Below are 17,459 nucleotides of genomic sequence, written 5' to 3'. Positions count from 1 at the left end.
AATGGGAGCCCTGTTAGCCAAGATGTCTCAACTGACTGATGCAAGGACTACAACATGTACCCCAACAATAAAGGATACGAGGAGTTGCCCAGAAATTCCACTTCAGTTCCTAGATGGAGGCCTCCAGAGCAGCCTGGCTCCTGAAAGAGAATGGACTCTGAGTGGCTCACCTCAAATCATATACACAAAAACACAAACAACGAATAAGCTATGGTGGCACAGACAGAAAACATGCAATCTAAAACTCCACTTCAAAAACCTCCAGCTTAGCCCAGCTCTCAAAGGAGAATGGACCCAGAGTGGCTCCATTCCTGCAAAGGAAGCAGCCCAAATGGAGTGGAGAGAGTTCCCAGCTTGTGCAAGCTGGAGTGACTTACTCCCAGGTGACACCATCATGGGACGGAAGCTCTGGACATTTCTCGGCTCCAAACAGCTTTGTGCTCTGGGTGGCCAGCACCTGTTGGGGACAGTCCCCAAAGATCCCTGGAGCAAAATGGCTCTGGCAGCTGCTGAGGGGTCAGGGAAGGGGCTCCCCTGGCTCATGCCAACCCTCCGCCGACCCTCCATGGGCACAGACTCCTAGGCTGGCTTCCCCAGAATTATTAGTGCAAATCCATGTGTCCCATGCACAGTAAGGCCAGAACAAACTGAAACACTGGAGTTTGGAGCATGGAAAGTTTTACCACAGGGCCATGCAAGGAGATGGCTCATGCCTCAAAAATATCCCAAACTCCCAGAACCAAAATTGCAAAGCATTTTTAAAGGCAAGGGGAGGGAAGGGCATGGTTGTTTGTTGCAAACTTCTTGGTCCAGAAATCCTTTGTTCTTGCAGCTGTCCACAGAGGGCAGGTCAAAATGTTCTATAAACCTCCAACAAGACACATGTTATACTTCAGCAAGGAGCTAAAGCAGAGGATATGGGGGAAGGGCCTGTTAATACCAGATCCTTAACCCACTGAGCAAGGCCAGGGATTGAACCCACGACCTCATGGTTCCTAGTTGAATTTGTTTCCCCTGCGCCAGGATGGGAACTACTTGAGCTAGAATTAAAAGCAAAAATTTGTGAGTCATTAAGAAAGATTATTTCATCCTGGGGCCCTTGGTCTTCTTAATCAGTGGAAGTTGATTAGAGGCCAGACAGGAAAATTCAGGCAAGGCTTTATTGGAGCCCCTGCTGCAGCAGGGGGGAGCAAAAACAAACATGTCCCTTGCTTGCTCACTCACTGGGGGTGGGGTGAGCTGATTCCTTTTGTGGGGCAAAGATAGGGGTGGATCCAGTGGTTGGGCCAGAGGAGTGCCCTAGCAGGTCTGCCCACCATTTTGATGGTGTTGTGTGCAGGGGGCGTGCGTAGTACCCTGCTTTTCTTTAGGCTCCTCTGAAGTGACAGTTGGGGGATTAGTCTTTTTGTATTTTCTTGCCCTTAATTTGCCCCCACTGCATGTATGCAGTTATTTTTAGTTCCTTATAGTTTCTTTGTATTTTCTTGCTGAAGGAGATGTTTGTTTAGGTGTAAGCATTCCAGCCACCGCAGCAAAGTGTCCCAGGTCCTGGCCTGTCTCGAGGTAACTTTCCTAGATTAAGCAACAGTCTTCTGCATTTGCATCTTTATGTGGCTCACTTTGGGACAGACCCCAAATGGTATTTTAGGACAATGAGCATCTTTCACTGGGAGGAAGGAGAGATGAACTAAGCAGAAATGACAGCTATAGGTGGTGAAATGATGGTGTACCCTAGTCCTTAAAAGCAACGGCATTGGATTCAGACCCCCTGATTAGAATTGTGATTCTTCCACATCTGTTTCATGGAAACTCACCTACTTTTCTCGGATTCTAAGTCAACCAGCTTAGTATTTGTCACAGAGGGTTGTCATTAAAAAGGGTTAATGATGAAAAATAATGCCAGAGTACAAGGCTGGCAGAAAATTCTAGAATCCAAAGGCAGACTATGAAAAGTGGGTAAATGACATGATTCCAAGTAGACAAAGCTGGGGGAAATTTCTGGAGCTTAGCAACTTCAGGGTGAGCCTAAGAGGAAGCAAAGGCCCAAGAAGGGACCCCATGTGACCAATCCATGGCATTAACAGACTAGGGTAAAGTGTCTGAGGACCAGTAGTGAGCAGCCCCATCATATGAGGACCGAGAGTGGCCAGGCAGTTGTCCAGCTCGTGCCCAAGACTGAGCAGTCAATGCCTGGTCTGACCAGTAAGGGGGCATTTTGAATGTCATCCCCGATTAGGAGGGCTGTGAACCCAAGCTGAGAGAAATCTGATCGCTGGGACTTATTCTCAAACTCAAAGAATATATAAACCAGAAAATCAGAACAGATACAAAGCTTTAAAGGGGGGAGGGCCTTTAAAATGTGTGGTTAACTTTAACAATTCTTCCCAGTCGCAGAGCCAGTTCCATTCATTATCATTAAATGTCCTCCACTTAACGTGGGCAGACATGGGGTTGAAAGTGAATACTTGTAGCCAGAAAGAAGGAGAACTCTAGAGGTGTTTTTGTTTTTGTTTTTTTTTTGCGTTCCCAGTTTAACATCCTGCATGGCACTCAGTAAGCATTTGATTTATATAAATGTTGATGGTGGAAATGCAGTTTATATTCCCAGGGAGTTTTAATCTGATTTTCTACATAATATTACCATACTCCTGTAACAAAATACTGCACAATTAATAAAATTATACAACAAATAAACAATCACCATCAAAACTTATTCTTCAAACAATTCTCTTTAAATAATCTTGACTTTACTGTGATAATCTGAGTGAATAAAAATGAATAGAACCTTGCCAAAATGACAGGAGAAATCCTTATTACAAACCTCAATCCACAATTGAATTTGAATCTATCACATATTGAAATAAAGAATGTAATTCAGGAGGTCCCATTGTGGCGCAGCAGAAACGAATCTGACTAGGAACCATGAGGTTGCAGGTTCAATCCCTGGTCTCGCTCAGTGGGTAAGGATCTGGCATTGCTGTGAGCTGTGGTGTAGGCCAGCACTTCTAGCTCTGATTAGACCCCTAGCCTGGGAACCTCCATATGCTGCGAGAGTGCGTCCCTAAAAAGCAAAAAAAAGGAGAATATAATTCAACAGAGTTATTTGATGTCTAGGTCCTTTCTTGACCCTCTAGCCCTAACCCATGCTAGAGCACCATGATAGATAGCATTTATGACATATCAATGCAACTGCTTTTGTCACTGACTAGCTTCCCATTAGACTGTAAGCTACACAAGCCCAGAGATTTGTCTAGTTCACTTTTATATCCCTAGTGTTACTAAGCTGATTGCTTTGTCATGGAAAGCAATCAATAATTTTTTTAAGTGAATGAATGAGGATTAGCCAAAATTTAGAATCTTAGTATTGACATCTATGATATAACATTTTAATACCAGAATATAATATATATGTACTATTATCAATCAATAATTGAGAATCAATTCTGTTATAAATCTGTTGCTGATTGTATTTTAGTCTGTTTTTTTCCTGTGAGAAATGAAATGTTATAGCCAATGGAATGACACAGTGTGAGGTGAATGTAATAAGCACTACACTATGGAAACACATGTACAGTTTTCTAAAGCCTTTTGAAGAAAAATAATAGAATTGGTTGATTTTAAGTAACAATTATTGGAAGCATTAGTGATTTTCTTTTCAAAATAAAGCAAGACGATAAGGTTTACAATATGGAGAAACTGATTTTCAAAATTCTGCTGTCAAGTTAGGAGAAATTATAATATGTTTTCATTGTAGAATGAAAATTTTTTCCCCCCACACCTGTGGTATGTAGAGGTTCCCAGGCCCAGGATTGAACCGGCACCACAGTAGTGACCCAAGCCACTGCAGTCAGAGTCTTAACCCATTGCAGCACAGCAGGAATTCCCAGGTCCCTTCCTAGCTAAGCAATGACTATTGTATAAAAATCCCATAAATCTGTACCCTCCTTCAGCATCCTTTTCCCATTTTTAGCAATAAGAACATTCTGAAGGTCATCACAACCAAGCTCACCAAGTGTAGCATGGCTGTAGGTTAGGGAATATCATATATTAGAGCACATACTTCACTATACAGCAGCTATGGCCTTAATTAGCTATATTCCAGTTTCAATTTCAGAAACTGTTAGAAATTGGCAAAACAAGGCTGGACATACTATTCTTATTAGTTTAAGAAATGATGCTAATCCCTGGCTAGCCCCCAAATATACCACACCCCAGTTTACATTTTATGTGTATTATATATACATAGAGGCTGTCTCCATATAATATACATAGTACCATCTGTAGTACATAAAATATGTAAAAATGAAATTATACTATAAATGTTCTATAACTTTTTTCTTTCTTTTTTTGCCTTTTAGGGCCACACCTGTGTCATATGGAGGTTTTCAGGCCAGGAGTCCAATCAAAGCTACAGCTGCCGGCCTACACCACAGCCACAGCCATAGTCACGCCAGATCTGAGCTGCGTCTGAGACCTACCTACACCACAGCTCACGGCAACGCTGGATCCTTAACCCACTGAGTGAGGCCAGGGATGGAACCTGCAACCTCGTGGTTCCTAGTCGGATTCATTTCCACTGTGCCACGATGGGAACTCCCTTTTTTTTATCAATAATATGTCACAAACATTGTTCTAGTCCACCAAGTTTTAAACTTTGAATACTGGTATTACTTGTTTTGCTTTGACTTACTTTCTCCCTCTTTTGCTACAGGTGTGTCATGCTTTCAAACTAATATAAAGAGTGCTATATTTAAAAAATGTTTTTGTTTTTTTAATGATTTTTATCTTTTCTAGTATAGTTGGTTTACAGTGTTTTGTCAATTTTCTACTGTACAGCAAAGTGACCTAGTCACACACAGATATATATATATATATGTATGTGTGTGTATATATACATATATATATATATGTATATATACACATTCTTTTTCTCACATTATCCTCCATCATGCTCCATCACAAGTGACTAGATATAGTTCCCAGTGCTATACAGCAGGATCTCATTGAGTGCTTTAGAAGCAAGATTGTGTTGTGCCTTCCACAGCCTCTGGTAGATTAAGAGGTCCATCCAAGGTATTTAATAAATAATTCTAGAATTAAATTCATGAGTGGTTCAGTTTATAGCTATTTCATATGTTACGGTTAAGGTTTGGATATTTTAGAAAGTGATTAAAAATATATATGGGTTATGGGAGTCCTCTTGCTGTATGGCAATCGAGCATTGCCACTGTAGTGGCTTGGGTCACTGCTATGGTTCAGGTTTGGTCCCTGACCTGGGAACTTTACATGCCCCAGGCACAGCCAAAAAAAAGTGTGGAGGAAGTGGAGTTCTACATAAAACAAAAAAGCCTAGTTGGTTCTAAATTCTGTCCATTTCATGGTCAAATATTAGTTCTGGCACAGGAGCACCATCTTCTGCAGAAGCTCCTTGCTGGCGGCAAGACCTGCCTCTTAGACTAGCTAGAGGCCTGAGCAGGAGACACTACAACCAAGGCTGCACCGCTGCCTCAAGCACCCCAGGACTCCATGGGGTTACACCCAGCACTACAGATGGCCCTTCTCCTGAGATGTGCGCTCACCCTCCTGCTCCTGGCCGCCAATCAGGTGCCAGCAGCATGCCCAGCACCTATTAGAGGGCCACCCTGAAGCCTATCCTGAAGGGTGGTCACAAGTTGGACCCAACACCACCTGGGACTTCTTGGGAGGCGAGGATGGGTTCTGCCAGTGCAAGTGCAGTGATGATCTCAGTCTTTCCCGTGTTATGATATAAAACACTCCCTGCCAAATGGATGTGGCTCCCCACTGTTTGGTGTTCACCTTAATGTTGGCACTCCTTCATTCCCTGACAAAGTGCTGCAACCAGCACTGCAGGTGCTCTGAGACCTGGGGCAAGAGCACAAACAACTGTGCAGAGGAGTCCAGTGTTGCCTCTCCGAAATCTTAACCCACTGCACCACAGCAGGAACTTGTACATTCCACATTTAAACCTCAAGGAAAACTGGAATAACAAATCTTTAAAGAGGATTTTTTTTTTTTTTTTTTTGCCTCTTGTCTTTTGAGGGCCACACCCAAGGCATATGGAGGTTCCCAGGCTAGGGGTCTAATCGGAGCTGTAGCTGCTGGCTTATGTCACAGCCACAGCAATGCAGAATCTGAGCCACCTCTGTGACCTATACCACAGCTCACAGCAACGCCAGATCCTTAACCCACTGAGCGAGGCCAGGGATCAAAACCGCAACCTCAGGGTTCCTAGTTAGATTTGATTCTGCTGTGCCATGACGGGAACTCCTCTAAAGAGATTTTATAGATCACTTATTATTTGTAAGGGGAAAAAAAAAAGAGCTTTATCTAAACATGGGCAGAGATTTTCATGAGAATATTAATTTATTTAGTCAAAGAAAAACCAATATATGAGTCCTTAAGAACTTAAATATTACTTCTATTTAAAAATGACCAGTGGAGTTCCCAATGTGGCTCAGTGGGATACTAACCTGACTAGTATCCATGAGGATTCAGGTTCAATCCCTGGCCTTGCTCAATGGGTTAAGGATCCAGCATTGCTGGGAGCTGTGGTGTAGGTCGCAGATGTGGCTCCGATCTGGTGTTGCTGTGCTGTGGTGTAGGCTGGCAACTGCAGCTCCGATTTGACCCCCTAGCATGGGAATTTCCATGTGCCACAGGTGCGGCCCTAAAAAGAAAAAAAAAAGAAAAAAAGAAAAAAAAAGACCAGTCATTGGGATTTTCTAGGGGAGTGATAAGAAATTGAAATAAAAAACAGGAGTTCCCATCGTGGCACAATGGAAGTGAATCTGACTAGGAACCATGAGGTTTCAGTTTCCACCATGGCCTTGCTCAGTGGGTTAAGGATCTGGTGTTGCCGTGAGCTGTGGTGTAGGTCGCAGACTTGGCTCAGATCCAGGTTGCTCTGGCTCTGGCATAGGCCGGTGGCTACAGCTCAGATTTGACCCCTAGCCTGGGAACCTCCATATGCCGTGGGTGCAGCCCTAAAAAGACAAAAAAGACCAAAAATAAAATAAAATAAAATAAAAAAAAAAACAGGAGTTCTCTAGTGGCCTGGTGGTTAAAGATTCTGCATTGTCACTGCTGTGGCTTTGGTTCAATCCCTGGCCCAGGAACCTCCACATGCCCTGGGTGCTGCCAAACAAAACACAAAAATCCAAGCACTTTTGGGAAAATAAAAATTCCCAATATTCTATTCCTCTAGAATTCTGTTTTGAATTTAATATAAAGTATTCCTTTTGGGGAAATTATATTTTGAGTATCAATTATATCTCAATAAACTTCATTACAAAAATAAATTATATGTAATACAGTTATTTGACAGATAAGGATCTAGCTGCAGGTTTGGCGCTAAAAAGCAAAAAAAAAAAAAAAAAAAAGCCCTGCCAGTAAACAAAGCTTAAGGACCAGATAGCATCACAGGTGAATTCTTCCAACCATTTAGAGAAGAGTTAACACATATCCTTCCCAAATTATTACAAAAAATTGCAATGCTGTACTTATTCCACAAGGCCAGCATCACACTTATGTTAAAACCAGACAGAGATGTCACAACACAACACACACAATTATAGGCCAATATCACTGATGAACAGAGATGCAAAAATTCTCAGAGTTCCCATTGTGTCTCAGTGGTTAATGAATCCGACTAGGAACCATGAGGTTGCAGGTTCAATCCCTGGCCTTGCTCAGTGGGTTAAGGATTTGGCATTGCTGTGGCTGTGGTGTAGGCTGGTGGCTACTGCTCCGATTGGACCCCTAGCCTGGAAACCTCCATATGCCTTGGATGAGGCCCTAGAAAAGACAAAAAAAAATTCTCAACAAAATATTAGTAAAGCAAATTAAACCAAATATTTAAATGATTATACAGCATGATCAAGAGGAATTTATCCCACAGATGAGAACTTGGTTTAATTTGTGCAAATGAATGTGATATCCCACATTAACAAGTTAAAGAATAAAAATCACATGATCATCTCAATATATGCAGAAAAATATGTTATATTATTTAACATTTATTTATAATAAAAATGTTTAACCCAGTGAGTATAGAAGGAACATACTTCAGCATAATGAAGGTCATATATGATAAACCTGCAGCTAACATCATACTCAATGGTGAAAAGTTGAAAGCATTTTGTCTAAGATTAAAAATAAGAGAGAGGGAGTTTCCATGGCTCAGTGGAAATGAACCAGCCTAGTATCCATGAGGATGTGGGTTTGATCCCTGGACTTGCTCAGTGGGTTAAGGATCCATTGTTGCTGTGAGCTGTGGTGTAGGTTGAAGATGTGGCTCGGATCCTGCGTTGCTGTGACTGTGGCATAAGTTGGCAGCTCCACCTCCAATTCAATCCCTAGCCTGGGAACTTCCATATGCTGTAGGTGCAGCCCTAAAAAGAAAAAAAAAAAAAAAGAATGTACAGAGAATGCATTGGTGGTTGCCAGAGGCAGGAGGTGCATGGAGAAATGGGTGAACTGTTTTGGATTTTGGATTTTTCAAGGTTAAGTAAATTGAAAGAAAAAAATAATTCATAGAACAAGTAGATAGAAAATTAGTCATGACATGGAAGAATTGAAAAATACTATCAAGAAAGTTGATATAATTTACATTATAGAGCATTCCATCTAACACCAGAAGAATACATTATTTTCAAGTGGAAACAGAACATCTATCAAGATACACCACATCTGAGCTCTAAAACAAATCTCAATAAAGTTATTCAACCAATACAAAGTACATTCTCTTGTTAAAATAGAAGTAGGTTAAAATTTATAATGGCATGAAACATCCTCAGATATTTGGAAACTAAATAACACACTTCTAAATAATTCAGTGGTCTAAAAGCTATAAAAATTTAATTAAGGAAATATTTGAGACTAAATTACCAGGAAAATACAACTTATCAAAATGTATGGGAGGCAGATAAAGCAGTACTTAGAGGAAACTGATGTCATGCAGGAAAGCACTTTTAAGCAGTGACACAATGGCAGAAATTGGTGGGATTGCAGCATTTCCACAGATTGAGCAAGTAAGTAGACAATAAGCCCAAATGGATTTATACAGTTTATTACCTCGGCGATAATAACATCTTGACAGTAGTTTCTCCAATTCCACCTTCCACAGAGTGATGTGATAGGGGTGATGTGCTGCTTGCACATACAATGGGACTGCATTTTGAGAAAGAGAGCCTGAGATTTGGAGACTCTGATTTTATCTATGTCTGATTGCAAACCTGCCCATCTTGCTCTCAGATAGTGATATTATCTTTAACACCCTGCAATGTAAACAAATCTTTATGGAGAGGGAGATATATATCTCTATTTTTCCTATTCAGGAATGTAAATAAATTTGTTCCAGAAGGTGTCACTATTTCCATCCTTCCAAGGATGCCTGCTTATACAAACATTACTGAAAAGATGTCCTAAGTGGCTAATGCCTAGATGTATGGAAACGTTAGAGATTCATGGTGAAATGTCTCCCAAGAATTTATAGCACTAAAGATGTGTATTTAAAACAAAAAGTCACAAATCAATGACCTCAGTTACCACCCTAAAAAAATAGAAAAAGAAGAGCAAGGCAAAAATAAAGTGAACAGAAAAAAAAGCAAATAGGAAAGTCAGAGCAGCACCAGTAAAAAATCAGAGCAAATCATTGAGATGAAAATAGAAAAAAAGCAGAAAAAAATAATGAAACAAAAACTTGATTCTTTGGGAAGATCAATCTTCAGCTAGAATGATTAAAAAAGGAGAATGAATATACAAATTACCAATATCGAAAATGATAAATCTCCTATCACTACAGATTCTACAATATTTAAAGCATAATTAAAGAAATATTATTAAAAATGTATGCCAATAGGAGTTCCTGTTGTAGCTCAGTGGAAACTAATCTGACTAGCATCCATGAGGATGCAGGTTCGATCCCTGGCCTCACTAAGCAGGTTAAGGATCCGGTGTTGCCGTGAGCCGTAGTGTAGGTCAAAGATGTGGCTTGGATCTGGTGTTGCTCTGGCTGTGGCATAGGCCAGCAGCTACAGCTCCGATTTGGCCCCTAGCCTGGGAACCTCCATATGCTGTGAGTGCAGCCCTAAAAAATAAAAAAAAATTAAAAATTAAAAAATAATAATGTATGCCAATAAATTAGACAATTTAGAGGAAATGACCAAATTCCTTGAAAGACACAAAATACTAAAGTACACTCCAAAATATGATAACATTAGTAGTTCTATGTATAATAAAGAAATTGGATTTGTAATTTAAAACATTTCCTCAGGAGTTCCTGCTGTGGCTCAATGGCTTAAGAATCTGACTTCAGTGGCTTGAATTGCTGTGGAGGTGTGGATTCAATCCCTGGCCTGGAACAGTGGATTAAAGGATCCAGCATAGCATAGATCATAGCTGTGGCTAGGATTCAATCCCTGGCCCAGAAACTCCCATTTGCTGCAGGTATAGCCATAAAAACAAAACAAAACAAATAAAACATTCCCAAACATTTCCACAAGGACAACTCTATACCCAGGTGGCTTCACTGCAGAATTCTATACCAAATATTTAAGGAAGAAGACCTATTCTATACAAATTGTTCCAGAAAACTGAAGAGAAGGGAATACATCCCAATATATCTTATGAGGCCAGCATAAGATCAATGTCATTTATGAACAAAGATTCAAAAATTTTAACAAGATTTTAGTGAATATAATCCAATAATGTATTTTAAAAATAATACATAAGGACCAGGGAAGGTATAAGTCAGGAGTGCCAAGTTGATTCAGTATCCCATAGTCAAAATAGCCAGTAAGAAAGTCTGTTATTTGCTTTAGAGGAAGACATTATCTCTTCTCTACATATTGCTACAGCTAACACAATGCTGGAGAAATGACCCTGGTAAAGAATGGTCCCACCTTAAAAAAACAAAAACAAACCAACTGATTGGACATGAATCTGAGAGTAAGAGAAAAGGAAGGGCAACTCCAAGGATTTGTAACCTGAGCAACAGGTACAGTAGAGTCATACAAGATTGCCCCTTATGTGTGTCACACCTTTTTGGCCCTTGCAGGCATGTATCAGAGTTTGCAGCTGCTGAAGCCTAGCTCCCTCCATCCCCCCTTGCAGCCGCCCTCCTTATACGAAGCCCATGATGGTCCTGGGAAGGGATGCATTGCCAGTGGATTTCTAGGCCGTGGTCATATCTCTTAGTTTTTAGCCATAAAAGTTCTTACACAGGTATGAACTTGTTAAACTGAGCATTTAGAGTTTTGGAGTGTTCTTTTTAGCATGTAGAACATATTTCAAAAATGACACACAAAAGTAGCCCTAGTGGTACATTTTGGAGACACAGTAGAGCATAGTCCTTAAGAATCATGTGATTCTAGCATTCCCAAGTTCAAATCCTGGTATGCTAAGCCCTGTGCTTTTGGACAAGTTCCTCAGTCTTTCCAGGCCTTAGTTCACTTTTGAAAAAGTGGAAAGCAAGACCATTATCACCACCTTTCTCCACAGGTTGTCACAATGATCCAGTGAAATAAAACACCAAAGTAAGAGGGTGTGGAAAAAAAGGAATCCTCCCACAAGGTAGTTGGGAATTTAAGCTGGTGCATCCACTATGGAGAACAGTATGGAGGTTGCTTAAAAAACTAAAAATAGAGCTACCAGCAACCCCACTCCTAGGCATATATCTGCAAAAAACTCAAATTTGAAGAGATACATGCACTCCTATGTTCATTGTAGTACTATTTACAATAGCTAAGACATGGAACCAACCTAAATGTCCATCAATAGATGAATGGATTAAGAAGATATGGTACATACATATGGTGGAATACTACTCAGCCATAAAAAGAATGAAATATTGCCATTTGCAGCCCCAACATCAATGGACTTAGAGATTCTCACACTAAGTGAAGTCAGTCAGAAAGAGAAAGACAAATGTCCTATGATTCACTTATATGTGGAATCTAAAAAATATGAAACAAATGAACTCATTTACAAAACAGAAATGGACTCACAGACATAGAAAAATACTCATGGTTATCCAAGGGGAAAGGGAATGGGGGAGGGATAAATGAGTTTGAGATTAATGTATACATACCACTATATATAAACTAGACAAACTACAAGGACCTACTATACCACAGTGAACTATACTCAGTATCTTGTAATAATTTATAATGGAAAAGAATCTTAAAATATATATATATACAGCAATCATTTTGCTGTACACCTGAAACTAACACATTTTAAATCAACTATATTTCAATAAAAAATAGTTTAAAGATAATAATGCCTAAAAAAAACATACTCAGTGGCTGGTACATAATAAGTGCTCAATAAACAGCATTGTTATGGTAAAAAGAAAAAAAAAGAAAAAAGAATAATCCTACCTTAATGACTTCATTTTAATTTAAATTTTTTTGGTCTTTTTTAGGGCCTCACCTGCAGCATATGAAGGTTCCCAAGCTAGGGGCTGAATTGGAGCTGTAGCCGCTGGCCTATGCCACAGCCACAGCAACACCAGATCTGAGCTACTTCTGTGACCTACACCACAGCTCACAGCCATGCCGGATCCTTAACCCACTCATCGAGGCCAGGGATCGAACCTGCATCCTCATAGATACTAGTCAGATTTATTTCCACTGAGCCATGACAGAACTCCCTGCTGTTCCAAATTTTTAATTGCTTGTCTACTTTGGGAAAATTTACAAAATTAGCTCTTATAACCATTAACAAAACAAAGTTCAACTGAGTAAAATTTAAAGCTCTTTATTGGATTTATTTAATGATTCATGAATTGGCAGCATCCAGACTAGCAGATAGAAAGGAGCCCTGAGGAGTTGTACAGAATTCAAGATTTTTATAGGCAGAAGGAACAAGGAAGTAATACCAGGCAAAAAGGCAAGTTGGTTATTTCAAGATTACTTTCTTTTAGGGGAGGTGAACAGTCTATTAGGTGCTTTTATCAGGAAATTTCTGATTGACTTGACAACTAAGAAAAAAATTGCACAACATTAAAGTTGAGAATTATGTTTTATTTGATGAACTTGCTGAGGACTTAAGCCCTGAAGATAGCCTCTCATTTAGCTCTGAGGGACTGCTCCAAAGCAGTAAGGAGGAGCCAGGAGTTTCTGCAACAAAAACAAGAGAGTAAGAACATCAAAAAATTACTACTAATTAAAGAAAATGAAGAATTCCCTGATGGCTCGGCAGGTTAAAAAAATCTTGCATTGTCACTGCTTGGCTTGGGTCATTTCTGTGGCTTGGTTTTCAACCCCGGCCAGGGAACTTCCACATGCTGTGAGCCAAAATAAAAAATAAACAAAAAGAAAAAAAGTAAATAAAACCAGACATTTCAAGTTAATGAATTTAGCACTTTTCTGTACATTGACAAGACGCAAGAGTCTTGGCTCGCAGAAATTGTTCCTTTGATAAGCACCTTAGCTATCTAGGACCAGTATTCTGCTTTTCTCCATCCTAAATCCCCTCAGGGTGCATAGTTGGGGTGGCTATAGTGGCTGAGGGCTTGATGGCTGCTATATCCTTTGTTTACTGACATGACAGGTGACATTTTTTCATCCACAGACAGGTTTAAAATTCCATTTCTGGGAAAGCCCCAAACTGTAATTAAGGTTCTGTTTAGTAATGTCAGCTTATTAAAATTGACTCCATTTTGGGCCTGTTCTCTTTCTTTTAACATAGCTAATGCATATTAAAAAGATTTTGGATCCAAATCAAAGAATGTAAAAATTGTAAACAATCTCAAGACTGTTCCTAATACATGGCACTGAAAGCTTTCTTCTCAAAATAAAATTCTTATGAATCATCTTCTAAAATTCCATACTATATCCCACCAGCTATTTTTGCTTGAGAGACAGAGAGGGTGTGATTGAGTGGAATTCTGACTTGGCTTGACATGTGCACCTTCACACAAGATCCTAAGAGACAAAAACATGTTATGGACCTTTGGGAGTGGGTGGGATAGTGGGCGGGTGTGAAACTTCTGGGGAAATGTGAGAGCCAGAGAGAAGGCAGCTCTCAGGAATATGGTGTGTGCCTTCCAGTGGATTCCACAGAGAATTGGCGGCAGGGAAGGGCGTGTCTGTGTGTTAAACTCAATCCCAAATTTCCAGATACTCACTAAACCAGGGGTCAGCAAGCTCTGGCCTGTGTGCTGGCTGCCTGTCTTTGTAAGTAAAGTGCTAGGAGCACAGCTCTGTCATTCATTATATAGTGGCTGGCTGCTTTTGCCCCTCAATGGTGGAGCTGCATAGTTTAGAAAGATCAGATGGCTATATAAAGCCTATTTTACTATCTGGTTCTTCCTAGTAAAATTTTGCTGACCCCTGAACTAAACAGGAGGAGTGTATGAGGGAAATGAGAGAGTCATCTGCTGGTCCAAATACCTCCTTCCAGAACTCCCCTTCTAGATGGCCCATGGTTTTCAAACAATTAGCTCAGAATTATATCATTGAGAACAGAGTAATAGACCTTTAGCTGTTAGAATAAAGCTCTGTTGCTCCAAAGTCTATTTATAGAATGTTATCAAAAAAATTTCAAAGGCTTTATAAACCACATTTTCATTCAAGGCTCACTTCACCTGAACTTGTGAGAGAAACAGAGCCTATTTACTCAAGATTTCTACCTCTGTCTTTTCATGTAATTATCCTCACATCTGCCATCCACTAGAGACTCAAAAGTCCTGATTTTTCCTCAACACAAATATCCTCCAAGTAGTTCCTTAAGGGGCAGATAGATATCTTATTCTCTCTCTCTCTTTTTCTTTTTGGCTGTGCCTGAGGCATGTGGAAGTTTTTGGGCCAGGGATCAAACCTGTGCCACAGCAGTGATCTGAGCCTCTGTAGTGACAACCCACTGAACCACAAGGGAACTCCTGATTCTTTTTAAATCAAGAAAAGTTAAGGATGGCTATGGAAAGCCCTGCTAAGGTAATCTGAGGAATTCCTCCTTCCTACATCAGACTTTAATAGCCTGGAAACCCAGGGGAAATAAACAATGCCAAGATCACAGATATTCTCACAATTATTTTAAAAAGACAGCCTTCTAAAGTGTGATCTTGGAGTTCCCACCGTGGCCAGTGGGTTAAGAATCTGACTGCAGCAGCTGGGGTAGCTGTAGGGTGTGGGTTCGAACCCCAGGCAGCAAGTGGGTTAAAGAAACCAGTGTTCCTCAGATTCAATCCCTGGCTCAGGAACTTCCATATACCACAAGTACAGCCATAAAATTTTAAAAAATTAAAACAAAAATTAAAAAATAAAATGTGGGAGTTCCTGTCGCGGCATAGTGGTTAACGAATCCGACTAGGAACCATGAGGTTGTGGGTTCGGTCCCTGCCCTTGCTCAGTGGGTTAACGATCCGGCGTTGCCGTGAGCTGTGGTGTAGGTTGCAGACGCGGCTCGGATCCTGCGTTGCTGTGGCTCTGGCGTAGGCCGGTGGCTACAGCTCCAATTCAACCCCTAGCCTGGGAACCTCCATATGCCGCGGGAGTGGCCCAAGAAATAGCAACAACAACAACAACAACAACAAAAGACAAAAAGACAAAAAAAAAATAAAATAAAATGTGGTCTTCAATGCTATATGACTGGAAATCAACAACAAGAAAAAAAACTGCAAAAAACACAAACATGTGGAGACTAAACAACACGCTACTGAAGAAATCAAAGAGGAAATTAAAAAATACCTAGAAGCAAATAACAACAAAGATATGACACTCCAAAACTTATGGGACGCAGCAAAAGCCGTTCTGAGAGGAAAGTTTATAGCAATACAAGCCCACCTCAGGAAACAAGAAAAAGCTCAAATAAACAAGTTAACTTTACATCTAAAACAGCTACAGAGAGAATAGACAAGACCTAAAGTTAGTAGAAGGAAATAAATAATAAAGATCAGAGCAGAAATCAATGAAATAGAAACAAAGAAAACCATAGAAAAAAATCAATGAAACAAAAAGCTGGTTCTTTGAAAAGATCAACAAAATTGATAAACCCTTAGCCAGACTTATCAAGAAAAAAACAGAGAGGACTCAAATCCATAAAATTAGAAATGAAAAAGGAGAAGTAACAACGGACATCACAGAAATACAAAGAATCATAAGAGACTACTCTATGCAACTATATGCCAATAAAATGGAAAACCTAGAAGAAATGGACAAATTCTTAGAAAAGTACAATCTTCCAAAACTAAACCAAGATGAAATAGAAAAGATGAATGGACCATTCACAAGAACTGAAATGGAAACTGTGATTTAAAAACTTCCAACAAACAAAAGTCGAAGACCAGATGGCTTCACAGGCAAATTCTATCAAACATTTAGAGAAGAGCTAACCCCTGTCCTTCTGAAACTATTTCAAAAAATTGAAGAGGAAGAGATATTCCAAAACTCATTCTATGAGGCCACCATCACCCTGATACCAAAACCAGACAAAGATACCACAAAAAAAGAAAACTACAGGCCAATTTCATTGATGAACATTGATGCAAAAATCCTCAACAAAATACTAGCAAATTGCATCCAACAATACATTAAAAGGATTGTACATCATGATCAAGTGGGATTTATCCCAGGGATGCAAGTGTTCTTCAATATCTGCAAATCCATCAGTGTGATACACCACATTAACAAACTGAAGAATCAAAACCATATGATCCTCTCAATAGATGGAGAAAAAGCCTTTGACAAAACCCAACACCCATTCCTGATAAAAACCCTTCAGAAAGTGGGCAGAGCAAGAACCTACCTCAACATAATAAAGGCCATATATGACAAACCTTCAATGAACATCATTCTCAATGATGAAAAGCACAAAGAATTCCCACTGAGATCAGGAACAAGACAAGGATGTCCACTCTCTCCACTAGTTTTGCAAGTCCTAGCCATGGCAATCAGAGAAATAAAAGAAATCCAAATTGGAAAGGAAGAAGTAAAATTATCACTGTTTGCAGATGACATGATACTATACCTAGAGAACCCTAAAGACTCTACCAGAAAACTGTTAGAGCTCATCCATGAATTTGGCAAAGTTGCACGATACAAAAGTGATACACAGAAATTGACGGCATTTCTATACACTAACAATGAAAGATCAGAAAGAGAAATTAGGGAGGCAATCACATTTACCATTGCATCCAAAAGAATAAAATACCTAGGAGTAAACCTACCTAAAGAGACAAAAGACCTGTACTCTGAAAACTTTAAGACACTGATGAAAGAAATCAATGATGACACAAATAGATGGAAAGACATACCATGCTCTTGGATTGGAAGAGTCAATATTATCAAAATGACTATACTACCCAAGGCAATCTACAGATTCAATGCAATCCCTATTAAATTACTACAGACATTTTTCACAGAACTTGAACAGTATATTTTAAAGTTTGTTTGGAAGCACAAAAGAACCAGAATAGACATCCTGAAAAAGAAAAA

The 17,459-nt window shown here is 39.8% G+C and overlaps 1 long non-coding RNA gene across 1 annotated transcript in view; it reads right to left on the bottom strand.

The window, feature by feature from the left end:
- Positions 1-12,783: 12,783 nt before the first annotated feature.
- Positions 12,784-17,459, bottom strand: part of LOC110258583 — a 52,100-nt gene continuing 47,424 nt past the window's right edge. The window contains exon 3 of the long non-coding RNA XR_002341182.1: positions 12,784-13,142. This is a non-coding gene — a long non-coding RNA (uncharacterized LOC110258583). The remainder of the gene's footprint in view (positions 13,143-17,459) is intronic.

This window comes from Sus scrofa, unplaced genomic scaffold (genome assembly GCF_000003025.6).
Source record: "Sus scrofa isolate TJ Tabasco breed Duroc unplaced genomic scaffold, Sscrofa11.1 Contig2453, whole genome shotgun sequence".
In the NCBI taxonomy this organism is placed as follows: Eukaryota; Metazoa; Chordata; class Mammalia; order Artiodactyla; family Suidae; genus Sus; species Sus scrofa.
The sequence above is the reverse complement of the archived record's forward strand: the minus strand, read 5'-3'. Positions and strand labels throughout refer to the sequence as shown.